A 17,167-nucleotide genomic window follows, 5' to 3' on the forward strand; every position below is an offset into this window, starting at 1 on the left:
ATTTTCTTAGCATAAGAAATGCTTTTCACTGTATGTGTAGGTTCAGTGTGAGTTTGCTTGCCGTTTACACTTTGTAACACATGACAGCGTTTTAGTTCCTTGTTTTTATAAAGAACTATCTAAAGCTGCCAGATGGCAAAATGATGCCCGGGTGTACCAGCTATCTCAATCACTCTCTGATAGTAAGGGGCTTTTCTTTTAATAACACTTTGTAACTTACTACCTTTTGTTTTTAATCAGCCATACATAAAATAAATATATACATACAAGAGTGTGTGTTATACGTTTATTGCTTAATAAACTGCAGGCTGTAGCTGATCAACTAGACAACCTCAGAGGTTGGTGCGGAACTTTTACTGTCCAAAAATAAATTAAAACAAACTTAGCCTTCTGCTTTTGAATTGTGTTGCTTAAATCTCATTGCACTGAACTCGTACCAAACTGTGACGTCCAAACTGTAGCGTGAACCGAATCGTGACCTTTCTGTACCGTTACATCCCTACTTCTAAGGGGATCCCTTCAAGTACGTGCTTGCCTGTTGTACATACAGTATATTAAATGAATAACCAAATCTTTATGAAAATGTAAACGTTGATGCTCTCTTTATTACGTTTGTATGTTCATTCTCGTCAGCATGGTGGAGCAGTGGGAGTCCGAGGTTTGTGACCCGGGTCCTCCCTGGTGGAGTCTGCATGTTCTCCCAGTATTTCCTCCGACAGTCCAGAGATATGCAGGTGAGGTGGACTGCCCATCGGCTGGAGTGTGCCCGTGGTGTGTTCACCCTGCTGTGGATGGGCACAAGTCCAGGGTTTCCTCCTATCTTGTGCCTATCTTTAGGTCGGATAGGCTCTGGCACACGCACCACACTGGGTTACAAAATGACACGACATGTTCCTTCTATTAATATATACATTTTGTAATAAATCTGTTATGGTGACCTTGATGCTGTGTGGTGATATTAGTTATTTAAATACAAACTGACCCATTAATATTAGCCATTCTAAAACACTACCATCATTTGAAAACAAATTCCTGTACTCTTAATAAAATACTCAGTTTTGGAACTACGGACACCTTTAGATACTTTTATCAGCGTCGATTTCAGAAATCGGAGGCCGACCATCCCTGGTATGTACGCGACTACGACCACTTTTAGAAATCGGTTTTGTTTTGTGTGCGAATCCACGCGTTAATTTTCTAAACGAGCCGCCCCGAATTGCACAGTCAGTCGAGTTTCGTAACCACTGCGCCGCCCGTGGCGTCTTCTCGGTCCCCGCACCGCTGTCAGAACAGGCCGGGCTGGTGGGCGTCGTGTTTCTTTCGAAGTGTTAGCTCACAAATTACAAAGCACGATGTGTAAACGGGCTGTGCGGGTGTGTTCTGTGCGTGGGATCGGCCCGTGTAGCGTTAAACGGTGGACTCGACATTACGGACCGATGTGACGACTCAAAGCGAAACTGAAAGTTAAACCGCAAACACGTCACGTAGAGGGGACACGCCGGCCCGCAGCGATGGAGCAGAACTCGCGTCCAACGGGCCTCCTCCAGACCGGACAAACGGAGGTACCGGCACACGCCCGGTTAGATTCGATTATTTATTAATAAAAGTACATTTCAAACAACAGAGGTTGCGCTAAAGTGCTGTACAAAGAAGCATTAAAATAAACACAATTCACACAATTATGCAGAAGCAGATAAAGAAAACAACCAATTAGAACATCCACCAGAATAATATAATAAAGAATAAAGCGCATCTGTCTAAATACATGTCATTATTGTGTATTAAAGAATACGCAACATCAGCGAATTGCTCTCTATACGCCATATATTCTTCACCATCGCTGACTTCATACACAGTACTGTGACATTTTACGACACGCCTAGATCGGGGTCCCCGGGGCTTGAACAATAAACACACTAAGTTATTGTCAGCCGTTAAGACCCTCGCAACTCACCGCATTTAAGGACAAATCTTGAAAGATTTCACAAACCTTAAAGCTTCCTGTCCTCGACCCCGCAAACCGCTCCGCAGTCTTCCTCTGCGTTTCTGTCGGTTTGTCTCCCACTTTGACGACATCAGCGCCACCTACCGTCCTGGTGTGCGAAATGGCGCTGGCCGGTTCAGCGATCTGTTTGGACTGTTAGTGTAATTGACAGCGTGCTGCTGAGTTGATCCGTTTATAACTGCTAACGTTTCTCTCGCTCCATGACTTTTTGTATTTCCTATTGTTTTCTTAAATATTTCTACTCTTTCCATACTGTATTTAGGACCAAACACCGTCATAGGTTCTAAGTGTCATGTAATTCATTTGATCGCAACTCTGATACCATTGTTATTACTCTTTGCCCATAGGACTTGTGTGTCATCCTCCCATATTGATATTCTCAGCAGGTGGATGAATGTCGTCTTCTTTTAAATACGCCCAGTAGTTGAAATCAACCTTCTCCTAGAACAACATGGCATTTCTCCTCCTCCTACTAGCATTGCATTAGCAGGAGTTGATGGAAACGCACCAAAGTATCTACTGAGTGCCGAGTACACAGTTTAATCAAGCTGTGCTGAGGCAAATGTTCGACATCCATAATCCACGGCAGGTCTAATCAAAGCAGTCGATATCTGAAATAGTTCTCTTCGATTAGTCTACACACACCTCTCAGAAGTTTTACATTTCCATATAATCATTGAATGTGTAAGTTCCACTTTAATTTAGAATCAAAAATCATTCCTAAAAACATTGTTCTTCCATTGTTTTGCAAAATTATACTAAAGCAAGGACTTACATTTTTTGCTTTTGAGTCTTAATGAAAAGAAAATGGCCACCGTTTTTGATGTCGACAATTTAAAATGCTGACAGCTGCCCAATGCAGACTTCAACATTTGAGATGGCTGAGCCAAGGGGGGACTCCAAGTAGGCCCACCATCTGCCTCGGACACAATATACTAAGTACATTGTTTATCATTAATATAATATTAATATATTGCAAGCTTGATCTGTGCCATTTTCAAATTTCACTTATTATTTAATTTGTTGATATTTCATTGTCTACACTTACTTTAAGGCTCCTTTCAGATAAAAAATCGCTGATCAACCTCAATTCTAAATTACGTTTTTTAATTATAATTGTAATAATAATAATAATTGAATTAATAATAATGACCTCTTAGGCACAGATGTGAACAGTGTGTCTGTCTGCGGAGAGAGTGTCGACCTCGTCGAGAGGTTTACTTACCTTGGCAGTGACATTCATGTGACTCTGGTGACTCTTCCTGTGAAGTCAGTAGACAGATTGGGACAGCATGGGGAGTCATGAGGTCGCTATAAAGGGGTGTGTGGCGCTCCCGATATCTATGCAAAAGGACGAAGGTTCAAGTCTTTATAGTCCTGATGCTTCCTGTTTGCGAGACACGGACGCTATCCAGTGACCTGAGACGAAGACTGGACTCCTTCAGTACTGTGTCTCTGCAGAGAATCCTTGAGTACCACTGGTTTGACTTTGTGTTGCTCATGGAGTCCTGAATGAGACACATGACCTGCATTGTGAGGGAGCGTCGGTTACGGCACTACGGGCATGTGATGTGATTCCCCGAGGCTGATCCGGCTTACAAGACCCTCATTGTTGAGAACCCGGGTGGCTGAACCAGGCCAGCGGGACACCCACATAACACCTGCCTGCGGTAGATAGAGGCTCATTTCTGGAGGGTGAGACTGGACCGCATGTCTGCCTGAGGGGTTGCCCACCAGGATCGTGAGCTGTTTCGTCATGTGGTGGGTGCAGCAACATGCCGTAACAGTGCATGATCCCCGACGTGACCTGACCTGACCAGACACCACATGTCATTTGCCTTTTCAGTAACGTAAAGCTACAGGAAGAGCTGTGTCCTGGTGAATGAAGTGAAGTCTTCTTTATTTCAGATTGCAGTCTTACAAGATGATCAGCTGCACTTGTGTTTCTTCTAAATCCACTTTGTAAATCTGTAATCAGTGGCTTTGTCTTACAATACAATACAATACAGTTTATTTTTGTATAGCCCAAAATCACACAGGAAGTGCCGCAATGGGCTTTAACAGGCCCTGCCTCTTGACAGCCCCCCAGCCTTGACTCTCTAAGAAGACAAGGAAAAACTCCCAAAAAAACCTAGTAGGGAAAAATGGAAGAAACCTTGGGAAAGGCAGTTCAAAGAGAGAGACCCCTTTCCAGGTAGGTTGGGCGTGCAGTGGGTGTCAAAAGAAGGGGGTCAATACAATACAATACACAGAACAGAACAATTTCTCAATATAGTAAGAAATAAAAAATATAAATTTTAGAAGTACAGAGCAGAATTTAACAGTAGATGATATATCCCATAATAAGATTTGTATTTGTATAGAGTCCTGGAGACCTCATCCTTCAAGCTGCCTCCCCCATTTGGCCATTCCACAGCTGAAACAGTGCTGGGCCAGCCAATCCGATGAAAGGACCCCTCTTTCCCATGATTCCTGCGATCCTCCATCTGGGATGACTTTTCCTTAGGCAGGCAAAACAACTTGGCAGGTGGGCCATGGCACCAAGTGCCACATTTGAGTACAGAGAAGAAAAACAGAATAAGTGAGGGTTAGTATACAATTCTAACTGTCATGTTACTTATGTTTAAGTGCTAATGACTAACAACAGAGATGCAGTCTGTACAGTTAATCAGCAGCTCTAGTCAGGGTGTGCTAAACTGAAGTTGTGAGTCTTCAGCCGGGATTTAAAAGCTGAGATCGAAGGGGCATCTCTTATAGTAGCAGGCAGACCATTCCACAGTTTAGGGGCCCTGTAACTAAAAGCTCGACCTCCCACTGTTATTTTATTAATCCTTGGAGTCATAAGCAGACCGGCATCTTGAGATCTTAATGTGCGCTCTGGTTTGTAAGTCATGATAAGTTCAGACAAGTAAGCCGGACCTCGACCATTTAATGATTTATATGTTAAAAGAAGGATTTTGAAATCTGCCCTGAACTTAACCGGGAGCCAGTGTAAGGATTTAAGAACTGGAGTTATGTGTTCGTATTTTCTTGTTCTTGTAATAAGTCTTGGAGCCGCATTTTGGATTAACTGGAGGCTGTATAAAGAACAGTTTGAACATCCAGTGAACACCGCATTGCAGTAGTCAATCCTACTAGAGATAAATGCATGAATTAGTTTCTCAGAATCCTGTTTATTTAAAAAGCGCCTTAATTTCCTAACATTTTTAAGATGGAAGAAACATGTTTTGGACAACTTTGTAATATGCGCTTTAAATGACATGCTAGAGTCAAAGATAACTCCTAGATTGCGGGCTGATTCAGTAAAATTGACTGGGATTCCCATTGAGTTAAATGATGACAAAATATTATTGTGATCAGCATCATTCCCTCCAACAATTAACATCTCTGTTTTATCTGTATTTAAAGACAAGTAGTTCTTATTCATCCACTCCTTTAATTCACTAACACAACTAATTAAAGACAACATTGGAGAAACTTCATTTGATTTAAATGAAAGGTATAACTGGGTGTCATCTGCATACAAGTGAAAATTAACATTATGTTTCCTAATGAGAGATCCCAGTGGAAGCATGTACAGTGAAAACAGTAAAGGTCCCAGTACTGAGCCCTGCGGGACACCATATTGAACTTCTGTGTATAATGATGGAGTCCTGTCAGCACATTTCTGTACATATTGGAATCGATTTGATAAGTAAGAACTAAACCAAGCGAGCACGGTGCCTGTAAGCCCAACATCATTTTCTAGCCTGTGTAGTAAAATAGAATGGTCGATGGTGTCAAATGCTGCACTTAAGTCCAACAACATAATTACAGTTGAGTTTCCTTCATCAGAGGATATCAGAATGTCATTTACAACCCGTGTTAGTGCCGTTTCTGTACTATGACCAGTGCGAAAACCAGACTGGAATTTCTCAAATAAATTGTAATGCGTAACGTGTGTCTGAAGCTGACTGGCGACTACTTTTTCTAGTATTTTAGAGAGAAATGGTAAATTTGAAATAGGCCTATAATTATTTAGTATATGTGGGTCAAGGTCTGACTTTTTAAGTAATGGTTTAATGACTGACACTTTTAGTGCATCAGGTACTGTGCCATGCAATAATGAAGTATTGATAATGTTTAGGATAGGCGCTGCAAGAACATCCATTGCACTTTTTACTAGTTTTGTTGGCACTGGATCAGTGAACAAGTAGTGGGCTTCATTTTAGAAATTAAAGTTAAGACTTCCTGCTCAGTTACAGGATTAAAATTACTAAAGTGCTGAGTGCAATGTGAGACAGGGTCTGCTAAGCTAGTATTTGGTTTGTAGTGTGATGCAGAGATCTGGGATCTTATATTTTTAATTTTCTCATTGAAGAAGTTAATAAAGTCTGTTCTGCTAATGTCTGTTGGTATTTTGCACTGTTGATCTGAATTTCCATTTGTTAATTTAGCCACTGTTCTAAAAAGTACCTGAGGATTTTTATTATTGCTATCTATTAATGTAGAATAGTATTCTGACCGAGCTTTAAAGAGGGCTTTTTTATATTTATTAACACTCTCTGTCCATGCAATTTGAAAGACCTGTAGCTTTGTTGTTCTCCATCTGCGTTCCAGTTTTCGATACTCTAATTTAAGAGCTCGAGTGTTTTCATTAAACCAGGGAGAGTTTCTATGTGCTTTGGTCACTTTTGCTTTAAGTGGAGCCACTGTGTCCAGAGCATCTCTCAAGGTCACATTATAATGTGATGTTAGCTCATCTAAATTGTTTTCTGTGTTTACATTTGATGTTAACTGATCTAAATGGTTTTCCACAATTACACTCGACTTACTCAAAGTATCTATAAATTTTGAAGCAGAATTACAATCTAGATGTCGCACTGTCTTTGTTTTAATCTGGGAGTGTGTTCGCAAGGGCAGGACCAAATCAAATGTAATTAAGTAGTGATCAGAAATAACTTCATTTAATGGAGTAATAATTAAATTTTGAATTTCAACTTTGTAAGTTATAATTAAATCTAATGTGTGGTTATGATTATGAGTTGGACCTTTGACATTCTGACAAAATCCTACTGAATTTAACAAATAAGTAAAACATTTGCTAAAAGTGTCAGTTTCCACATCAATGTGTACATTAAAATCTCCCATCAGTACTACGTGATCATAATTTATAGCAAAGTCAGATAAAAGGTTGCTAAATTCAGACATGAACAATGAATACGGCCCTGGTGGTCTATAGACTAGCACTATAATTGTGTTGGAATCTGTTTTAATATTTAAAATGAATGCTTCAAAGGATGTAAAGTTGCCTAAATTTTTAGAAGTGATTTGCATTTTGTTACAATGAATTATTCCAAGGCCTCCTCCTCGACCTGAATCTCTAGACTTATGAAGGAACGAGTATCCATCTGGTGACGCCTCAGCTAGGGGGACAGTGTCACATTTACTAAGCCAGGTTTCGGTGAGAAGACACAGATCAGATTTTGTACTTAATATAATATCATTTACCAAAACAGATTTAGTGCCAAGAGAGCGAATGTTCAATAAGCAGCATTTAAAACTGTATGCTTCTTTCTGAATTGGTGATATACTTTTTGTTTTAATTTGTAGTAAATTTCTATTACAGATGCCCCTGGTGGAGGGTCTGGTTTTGTCCCTTGGTCTAATTATACACCTTATTTTTTGGTTATCAATTAATTTAAGGTTTGTATCAAGACTAAATTTACTGGATGCCCCAAGACAAGGATTATGGGTAACAGCTTCAGGAAAGTAACAGGTGGGATAAACAACAGCCTGTGATTTAAGATCACATGACTGCGGCCTGGATGGTGCTCTAATCAGTCAACCAGGCAGTTTTGCTGCCATATTTTGGGATAATACATAAGATCCCCTCCAGTTAGGATGAAGACCATCTCTTCTGAAAAATCCAGGCCTTTCCCAAAAATCATCCCAATTGTTCACAAACGCTATGCTTTTGTTTGCACACCAGGTTTCTAGCCAGCAGTGAAGGGAATGCAATCTGCTATAAATCACATCACCTCTGTATAATCTTGGTAAGGGGCCAGATACAACTAAATTCCAACATTTTCTTTTAGCTTTGATGCAAAGAGAGATGAAGTTCCTCTTTAATACCTCAGATTGCTGTGAATAAATATCATTAGTGCCGACATGCAGTAATAAGGTAGATACTTCATCGTCGGCGACACGGTCCAATGCGGCCTCTATGCCAGAAATCTTGGCCCCTGCGAGGCATTTAACATTAACTGCTGGTTTAACATAGTTTGGAATTCTAACATTCCGCACTATGGAATCGCCAATTATGAGCACTTTCTTATTCTCAGTTTCCACAGGCGCGCTGCGGAGTGCTGAGAATCTGTTCTGGGTCCGAATTGGTGACCTGGGTGCCGGGGGACTACATTTTGGATTCTTAGACCCCCGTCTTACTGTTACCCACTCGCCCTGTGGCTGAATTGGTGCTGCTGACTTTGGCCGTGCACTGACTACAGTGGGGCCAGGAGAGACTGAAGCCGAATCAGAAGTAGCCGAATTGTCTAAACAAACCGAGTCGATCCAATTTTCGGTTTGTCTAATCGCTATCAGATTCCTAACGCGGTCCTCCAATTCGCGTATTTTCCCGACCAACTCTAAATTAACTAAACACTTTTGGCAGGTGAAGCTGTCTACAATGTCGGCCGGAAAACCTGAACTGTACATGCTGCAGGACACACAACATATAAACGTGCCCTCAACGGGCAGAGCGCAGATGGAACTTACGTTTAGTGGTGATGTCATCTTCTCCGTTTTCTGTAGTTTACTTAAGTGCTTTCTGCTTCAGAGACCGTCGGCTTCAAGTTTCTCACTGCCGGTTATTTCTTCAGGTCAGCTGCCGGCTTTACTTCCGATGAACTTGCTCGGGTGTTTGCGAAGGGTTACGTGCCTGTGGGAGACGCCGCTGCTCAGTGCTTCTGCTCGGTGCTTCCGCTCGCTGCTACGCTCGTGCTTCCGCCTGTGTGTGAGAGAGAGAGAGAGAAATGATTAGTCCCTTGAAATGATTAGAACCTCGAAAGCTCAGGGTATGCCAGACTAAAAGTCTGGCAGTCTTAACAATTAAAAAGTACGTCCTTTGATCAATCATCCTTTCCTTCGGTTTCCTGATGTTCTGTACATCTTTGGTAAGTGACTCTTTATCAGATCATACGAAACAAATTTAATGACAACAACAACAACAACAACATGGCACATTGTCATAAAGTGCTTTACATGATGTCAAAGAGAAAGTTACAAGAAAAGAACAAGCAAATGACATTGGGTATTAATGAATACGTAACAAAGAGAAGTAAATAAATCCAAGCACAGATATCTAATTAGTAGAACAGTACCATCTTTATATACAAAGTCATATAACAAGTCTCTAAATGACAGTCCAATGATAAGCTCAGATGGCTGGGAGGACAGAAAAGACGAAAAAACCCGAGTTAAGTTGGATAAAGAAAACAATATCTGCAGGGGTACAAGGGGGTCGGTCAGAAGACCACCCTACCTAAGATAAATGTGCTTAAGTCATTCCTCATTGTTTCCAGGCTTCGTTTGAGATGACTCGATGCAGTTGGGGTACCCACCTTCATTCCAGCAACAGGGGGCTACACAGGCCTTCGGTCAGGGAATACACCACCACAGAAGAACCAGAAAAAAAGCAAAGAAAAGAATTAAATGAATTACCTTATTACTTAGATTTTGAAAAATTATGTCATACATATTATCCATCCTTCCTTAATTCTATTGTATTTGTGTCTGCTTATTGATCTGGTAAAATTTTAGACCGGATGCCCTTCCTAACGTAACACTCCCCATTGTATACACGATGGCAGTGAGACCAGCTATGTTATATGGGTGGAGACGGTGGCACTGACCAGAAAGCAGGAGACAGAGCTGGAGGTGGCACAGAGTTAAAGATGCTAAGATTTGCACTGGGTGTGATACGGATGGACAGGATTAGAAATGAGGACATTAGAGGGTCAGCTCAAGTTGGACGGTTGGGAGACAAAGTCAGAGAGGCGAGATTGTGTTGGTTTGGACATGTGCAGAGGAGAGATGAGGGGTATATTGGGAGGAGGGCACTAAGGATAGAGCTGCCAGGGAAGAGGAGAAGAGGAAGGTCTAAGTGATGGTTTATGGATGTGGTGAGAGAGGACATGCAGGTGATGGGGGTGACAGAGCAAGATGCAGAGGACAGGAAGATATGGAACAAGATGATCCACTGTGGCAACCCCTAACGGGAGCAGCCGAAAGAAGAAGAAATTTTGTAATTAAAAAAACTATTATGATCCGACCAACATTTCAGCATATGCCTAAGGTCTAGTGCTACTTCAACCACCATCTTCTCTTCCCACTTCTAGGCAGAGTCGATTTGCTTGATCAACCTTCTCCAAACAGCGTGGTCCTGCACTTCCTCTTCAGTCAGACCTTTTCCTTCAGATCTTCTTTCACTTTACCAGTTCATCTCCACTTTGGCCTTCCTCACTTGCTCTTCCATTCCTATCACTCTTTTGCCCACATATTCCTTATCTCTACTCATCATGTGTCCATACCACTTTAGTCTGTTTTCCTGTACTTTCCTAGATTTCTCTCCCACTTTTGTTGTATCTCTGATGGTCTCATTTCTTATTCTGTCCTTTTTTGTAACTCCATACATCCATTTCCACATTCTCATTTCTGCCACATCCAACATCTTCTCCTGTGCTCCTTTTACTGGCCAAGTCTCAGCTCCATACATCATTGCTGGTCTTGCCACCATCTTAATATGTGATCTTTAATGTTCACCTTAATTCTTGGATCACACAATACTCCCAATATCTTCTTCTAATTGTTCCTTCCAGACTGCACTCTGTGGGATATCTTTATATCTAATTCTCCATCTTCCTGATCCTAGATATTTAAATTTATCCACTCATTCCATAGGACCTCCCTGCAGGATAAACTCTGAATCCGGTTCATCATTTAACCTCAGATATTCTGTCTTCTTCTTCTTCTGTCTTCCAAAGCTCTACTCCGCTCTTTCAATTTCCTCTCCACTTCCTCCTTTCTGGTGCTGCACAACACAATGTTATCACCACAAAGCCAGCACCATGGGGACTGGTCTTTTATCCCCTATCTTTTTTAACCCTAACCCTAACCCTACCCCTAATCCATATCTGAATCAAAGAGGTAAAGACTTAAAGAAGATCCCTGGTGCAGACCACCTTTAACTGGAGTCTTGTCTGTTACCGCAACACTGCTTTTAACCTACTAGTTTTTAACTCCCTCATACATGTCCTGGACAATCCTCGCACACTTCTCTGGTCCTCCTCTGGCTCTCTCATACACCCCCAGACCTCTTGATGTGACATTTCCATCATAGCCTTCTGTAAATTAATAAATGCCATATGCAAACCTGTCTGTTTTTCTCAATGCTTCTCCATAAGCTGTTTCAGTGCAAGGACTGCATCAGGTGTTCCTGTCCCTGGCATAAAACTAAACTGCACTCCCCTATGGTGGTCTCTATCCTAAGCCTTCTCTATATAATCCTTTCTTAATAAAACTTTGGTATTCTTCTCCCACCACGCCTCCACACTGTCAAATGAGTGCACTTCATTCAGATATTCTTCATAAACCTAAAGGCTCTTCCTCTTTTAATCTCCACCACTTTACCTTTGGTGTTGCTGGCTCTGGTTTGATTCTCCTGCTGATTCTGACCTCCCAGTCCATCACCACCACTTTATGCTGCACTGTCACACTTTCTCCATTTATGACCTCACAGTTCTTTATCTCTTTCAAATGAGATCTTATACACATTAAGAAGTCCATTTGGATTTCCCTTCCTCCACTACTGTAAGTCACAAGGTGATTTGCTTTCTTTTCAAAAAATGTGTTAATTTTGACCAAATCAGACACCATAGCAAACTCTATTCACCTCTCCCCTTCCTCATTTCTCTCCCCTACTCCCCTCGCTCCATGTCCCCCTGTATCATCTCTCTACCCTTTCCCACAGCCCCATTTAGATCCCTCCAACAATCAACTTTCCTCCCTCTTGTACCGCCCTAAGCTCTTCATCACATCCCTCTCCTGTTCCTCAGAGCCCACTTGAGGAGCTCATGCACAAATGACATGAGCTACAGTCTCACCGAGGCCCAGTTTGACACTCCTGTCCCTATCACTCCTCCTATTCACTCTGACAAGACTATCTTTTACATCTTTAGATACTACTGGACCTACACTGTGTCTCTCTGCTCATTTGCTCCACTGTCTGGGTTCAAACAGAGGTTTGTTTCCCTCAAAATCAATGCAATCACAAAATATACAGGTGTGAATGCATGAAATTATACACACACACACACACACACACACACACACACTCAATTGAAATGTATGAGTAAAGTTAGCTGACAGTTTGTCTGCCCTACAAGAACATGTGCTGGATGATAAAAAGAAAGAAACAAACACACAAACACACCACAATAGACCGGTGCAGGTCGACGTGCACACAGGCGTTAAGGTCCCCCTGGACCAGTCTGTCCGTCTGTCTGTGCAGCTTTTACATGTCATATGGCCCAATGTATTTAGTTTCAAATGAAATATTATTGAAGTTGTTCACTTGATTCAGTTCCTTGTTTGTTTTACTCGACCTGTATCTGTGCACATAATAATATTACATAAGTTATTGTACTTGATTGGAAGTTATTCTACAGCACAATCGGTTGTATTGTATTGTAAAATCTGTCATTGAGTGAATTCCTGTGGTATCTCTAAAGTCTTACTTACATAAAAGTGTCCCTTCAGAAACAAGTTCTTTTAGTTTTTCTTGTTAATCCAAAACTCCTCCTCGATTATAAAAATTAACGCTCAAAAAACTCTCCTTTTCCTCTCCAAAGTCGGTGCCCATGTACATATATCACATTGTACCGATACTGATTATGCCACTTTGTGAGGTTTTCTTAATGTCTAGAATCTTTTCAAGCTGTTAGTCACAATATCTCTTACAAATCTCATAACTTTGCACCGTGCTGGTCTTGGTGATTTAGTGCCCAGATGGCTGGTGGTCTCAACCACTTTGAACCGTGACGTGTAGGTCACTTCCACCATAATGTGATGTGTGGGTGAGGAGCAGGAGACCAGTTGGCACAACATTCTTCTCTCCTATACTAATAAAACCCGCACACTTTATCTCTCTGTTCGAACTGAAGAAAAGAGAAGGGGGAATAACTGGTGGTCCTTCATTTGTTTTTTCTCCAGCTCTAGTAGATGACAGTAGGTACTACAGTGTCCTGTACTAAGAGATTACTAACCGCAAACACAATGACACACACCAAAAGAGAAGCAAACAGGAAAGATGTGGTCAGTAAAGAGCTGAACTTGAGCCCTGCTCCTCTGCAGCTCCTCACTTCTGACCATCAGAGGAAAATGAAAAGGAAACCAACCTTCACCACACAGCGGGCGACTGAGACGAGCGTCCGCCCAAACTCACCACCTGAGGCCTCAGATAAGCAGTAGATCAGGGCAGCTTTTCTGTTGTTATGGCTCCCCTAGTCAGAGTTTGCTTTGTAACTTTGTCACAGTGTCATCTGAAGTGTCCCTGAAGTCACCAGAGCATTTACTTCAAACTGGCCTCCCTCTCTGCTGAAGTCACAGACTATTCACATACACTAAAGAGTTTTTTGGCTACCAAGTTTCATTAAACCCGAAGTGCATGTGGGCAGTTTGTTGTGCTTGAGGGAAAACTGCAGTGGCATTAAGATAAGGTGGCAGCCAGCATTCTGAACTGAAGGTGGGCAGAGCTGGATGTCTGACTGACATCAACGTGTCACACTGGCACACAGAGCCAGACCTTCTGTAAAGTTCACATGACATTACACAAGGCCACCATGATTCATGAATGTCAAGAGAGACTGAATAGCAGCCCTATGCAGCAGACCGGGCCTCATGACAGAGCGAGCAACGCTGGGGGAAGACAATCGGCCATCCTGGCTGTGGTAGGTGATGTAGGAACACCATGAGGGAAGTCATGTGTGATAAGTGCATGCTTCTTATTTTATAAGGCGTTTCCTATGGCCTGTAACTGAGAGAAAGTACAGCTAGAGATGTTAAGTGTCACAAGGAGTGGTAGGGCAGTTTGTCATTGTTTAACAAATGTGCCCGTTGTTGGCCTTAACTTCTATTTAGTGTGATGGTGTCCTCCATGTTGATTAAAGTAGTAACATAAAACATTCTGAGACTCCACTCTACCTTATGACTTATTTCTGCTCAAACACTGCATATCATCATTTCTACCTCCATCTGGGGCAGTCATTTCACTGAGCGCATCTTTATTAATAGGCTTGTAATATCTGCAAAAGGAAGAGCAGTACAGAGAGGACACAGAGAAGAAGCCATTTCTGTGGAGCTCACTGCCCAGCTCTTCACCTGACGCTGTCTGCTCTGTTGATGACATCACATCTCACCTGCTCTCTCCCTGGTGATTTAATCCCTGATGTTGTCTTTGGTAGTTTGGCGACGACTCATGACAGTTGTTTGCTGGTGTGTTTCTGAAGCACTGCTTACATACTTTCTTCTTCATGATGAAACACCACACTACTTGGTAACTAAGTCCAGGTGTCTATAGTTCTCTGTGTGAAGAACAAATCTCCTAACTTCAAACAGTGTCTCCGTGTTCATTTTAAAGACACAGTCTCAATCCACTGGGCTAATTCTCTTCATAATTCTAAACACTTCAGTCAGGTCTCCTCTTAATCTTCTTTTGTTTAAACTGTAAAGGCTCAGCTCTTTTAATCTTTCCTCATAACTCATCCCCTGTAGCCTTGAATCTGCCCAGTCGCTCTTCTCTGGACCTTTTCTAGTGCTGCTATGTCCTTTCTGTAGCCTGGAGTCCAAAACTGCACACAGGACTCCAGATGAGGCCTCACCAGTGTGTTATAAAGGTTGAGCAGAATCTCCTGTGACTTGTACTCCACACATCAAGGCGCTATATAACCTGACATTCTGTGGGCCTTCTTAATGGCTTCTGAACACTGTCTGGAAGTCGATAGCTTAGAGTCCACTATGACTCCTAAATCCATCTCATAAGGTGGACTCTCGATTTTCTGACTGCCCATTGTGTATTCAAACCTCACATTTTTACTTCCTATGTGTAATTCTTTACATTTACTGACATTAAATATCATTGTCCACAAATCTGCCCAAGCCTGTCTGCTATCCAAGTCCTTCTGTGATAATATAACGGATTCCAAATTATCTGCTAATCCACCTGTCTTGGTATCATCTGCAAACTTAACCAGTTTGTTACTTATATTCCTATCTAAATTAAAAATAGCAGTGGCCCAGCACTGCCCCCTGCTGGTCACCACTCTTGACATCGGCCAGTTCTGATGAGGTTCCTCTCACCATCACCCTCTGCTTCCTGTGTCTGAGCCAATTCTGCACCCATCTACAAACATCACCCTGAACTCCCACTTCTTTCAATTTGATGCCCAACCTCTCATGTGGCACCTTATCAAATTCTTTCTGAAAGTCCAGATCAATAATCTCATCTGCTCCACTTTGATCGTATCCTTTTGTTGCCTCCTCATAGAATTCCAGCATGTTAGTATAACACAACTTCCCTCTTCTGACCCCATGCTGACTGTCCTGTCCTTGTCATGTGTTGCTCAGTCTTATCTTTAATAATTCCTTCCATTAATTTTCTTATGATGCACATTTAAACTTAGTGGCCTATAGTTGCTTGTATCTGCCCGGTCACCCCTCTTATATAAAGTCTCAAGTATGTCTCAGGGGTTTCTATACTGTATGTACTCACTAACTTCTTCAAGCACCCGAGCACTCAGATTTAGAGTAACGTCTGAATTGTCCCCATCTCTCTGTGTCGACACCTTCTTTCATTTCTCTTTCATTTGTGAAAGTCCTGCCAAATTAAAGAGGTCCACCTCTGGTGCCTCAGCCCTTTCTATTTCTTCTGTGCTTCTCTTACACTTTGAATATGCACAGCACATTCAGAAAGTCTTCAGACCCTTTAACATCTTCACATTTTGTTATGTTGCAGTCTTGTGCTAAAATCATTTCATTTTCTCCCTCAACAGCTCGTGTTTATTGGTGAAATTCACCAAAGTGTTTTCCCAGTGAATGTACTGAGTTTGCTGGTGGCCACATTTGCAGAATATTTTCCTGAAAATGTGCCATGTGGACAACTTTGCACCCCATGAAGCTTTACACAAGCAGCGTGACATCACAGAGCTGAAGCGGTCGTGTTATTCGGAGATATCACGCATGCACTGAACTTTCACACGTGTGTACTGTAAGTGTGCCCACTTTACTGTGCTGCCTGATCTGCTTCACACTTGTGTCACGTCACTACCCGATTGGTACTGCAGCAGAATTAACACTCCACTTGCTGCATTTTCACTTGAGGGGTTCATTAGCTAACCTTAATGAGAATATTACCAAAGTACTTTGTTGTTCTGTGGGCATTCATCGTACACTGAGCTGGATTGAGTGTGTTATGGCGCTTGCCATGTAGTGCTGAGGAGTGACAGCTGATGCCCGGCACAGTGAGCCAGTGGCCTAAAGACTGGAACTCTGTGAGCGCACAAGGATCAGTAGTATATAACACAGAGTCAGTCGCCACCATGCTGCATGGCCAATTAGCCATGTGGTGCCTCCTGAGTCAAAACCAACCTAAAAGACCCTCCCTGATTCAGAAAACAAAAGACCCTGAGAAGTAATAATAATTGTTAAAAAAATGGACTACTGTGTCTTCTTGATGACAGAAAAAAGTGCAAAGCATCTGCACAGATCCACCATCAGGGAGCTGTGAGTGTGCGCTCAAGGGGCCCATGACAGCAAGCAGCCTGTTCAGCAGTTCCCCGGGTCAATGAAACAACTGAGTATCTGTGATTCATAATACAAATAATTAAGTTTACATTATAGTTTAAATAAATATCAATAAATATACAATATATAAATAATATATTGTGGGGAGGCAGCACGGTGGTGCAGTGGGTAGCGCTGCTGCCTTGCAGTTGGGAGATCTGGGTTCGCTTCCCGGGTCCTCCCTGCGTGGAGTTTGCATGTTCTCCCCGTGTCTGCGTGGGTTTCCTCCGGGCGCTCCGGTTTCCACCCACAGTCCAAAGACATGCTGGTTAGGTGGATTGGTGA

General features: G+C 42.1%; 2 protein-coding genes across 24 annotated transcripts in view; one reads left to right on the plus strand and one right to left on the minus strand.

Annotated features, from left to right (window-relative positions):
- The window catches only part of LOC114641379 (ICOS ligand-like), a 263,459-nt gene extending 261,391 nt beyond the window's left edge, over nucleotides 1–2,068 (minus strand). For 8 of the 13 annotated variants that reach the window (XM_051925898.1, XM_051925899.1, XM_051925897.1 and 5 more), the window contains exon 1: nucleotides 1,991–2,065. The gene's annotated coding sequence lies outside the window, so the exon portion shown is untranslated. Of the gene's footprint in view, nucleotides 1–1,990 lie in introns of all 13 variants that reach the window. The other 5 variants (XR_007934653.1, XM_028790435.2, XM_051925900.1 and 2 more) reach the window with 4 other exon arrangements.
- The window catches only part of LOC114641380 (uncharacterized), a 261,003-nt gene that overhangs the window by 225,549 nt on the left and 18,287 nt on the right, over nucleotides 1–17,167 (plus strand). The gene's annotated exons all lie outside the window — the stretch shown is intronic.

The sequence above is a fragment of the Erpetoichthys calabaricus genome, chromosome 4, assembly GCF_900747795.2.
Source record: "Erpetoichthys calabaricus chromosome 4, fErpCal1.3, whole genome shotgun sequence".
NCBI classification, from domain to species: Eukaryota; Metazoa; Chordata; class Cladistia; order Polypteriformes; family Polypteridae; genus Erpetoichthys; species Erpetoichthys calabaricus.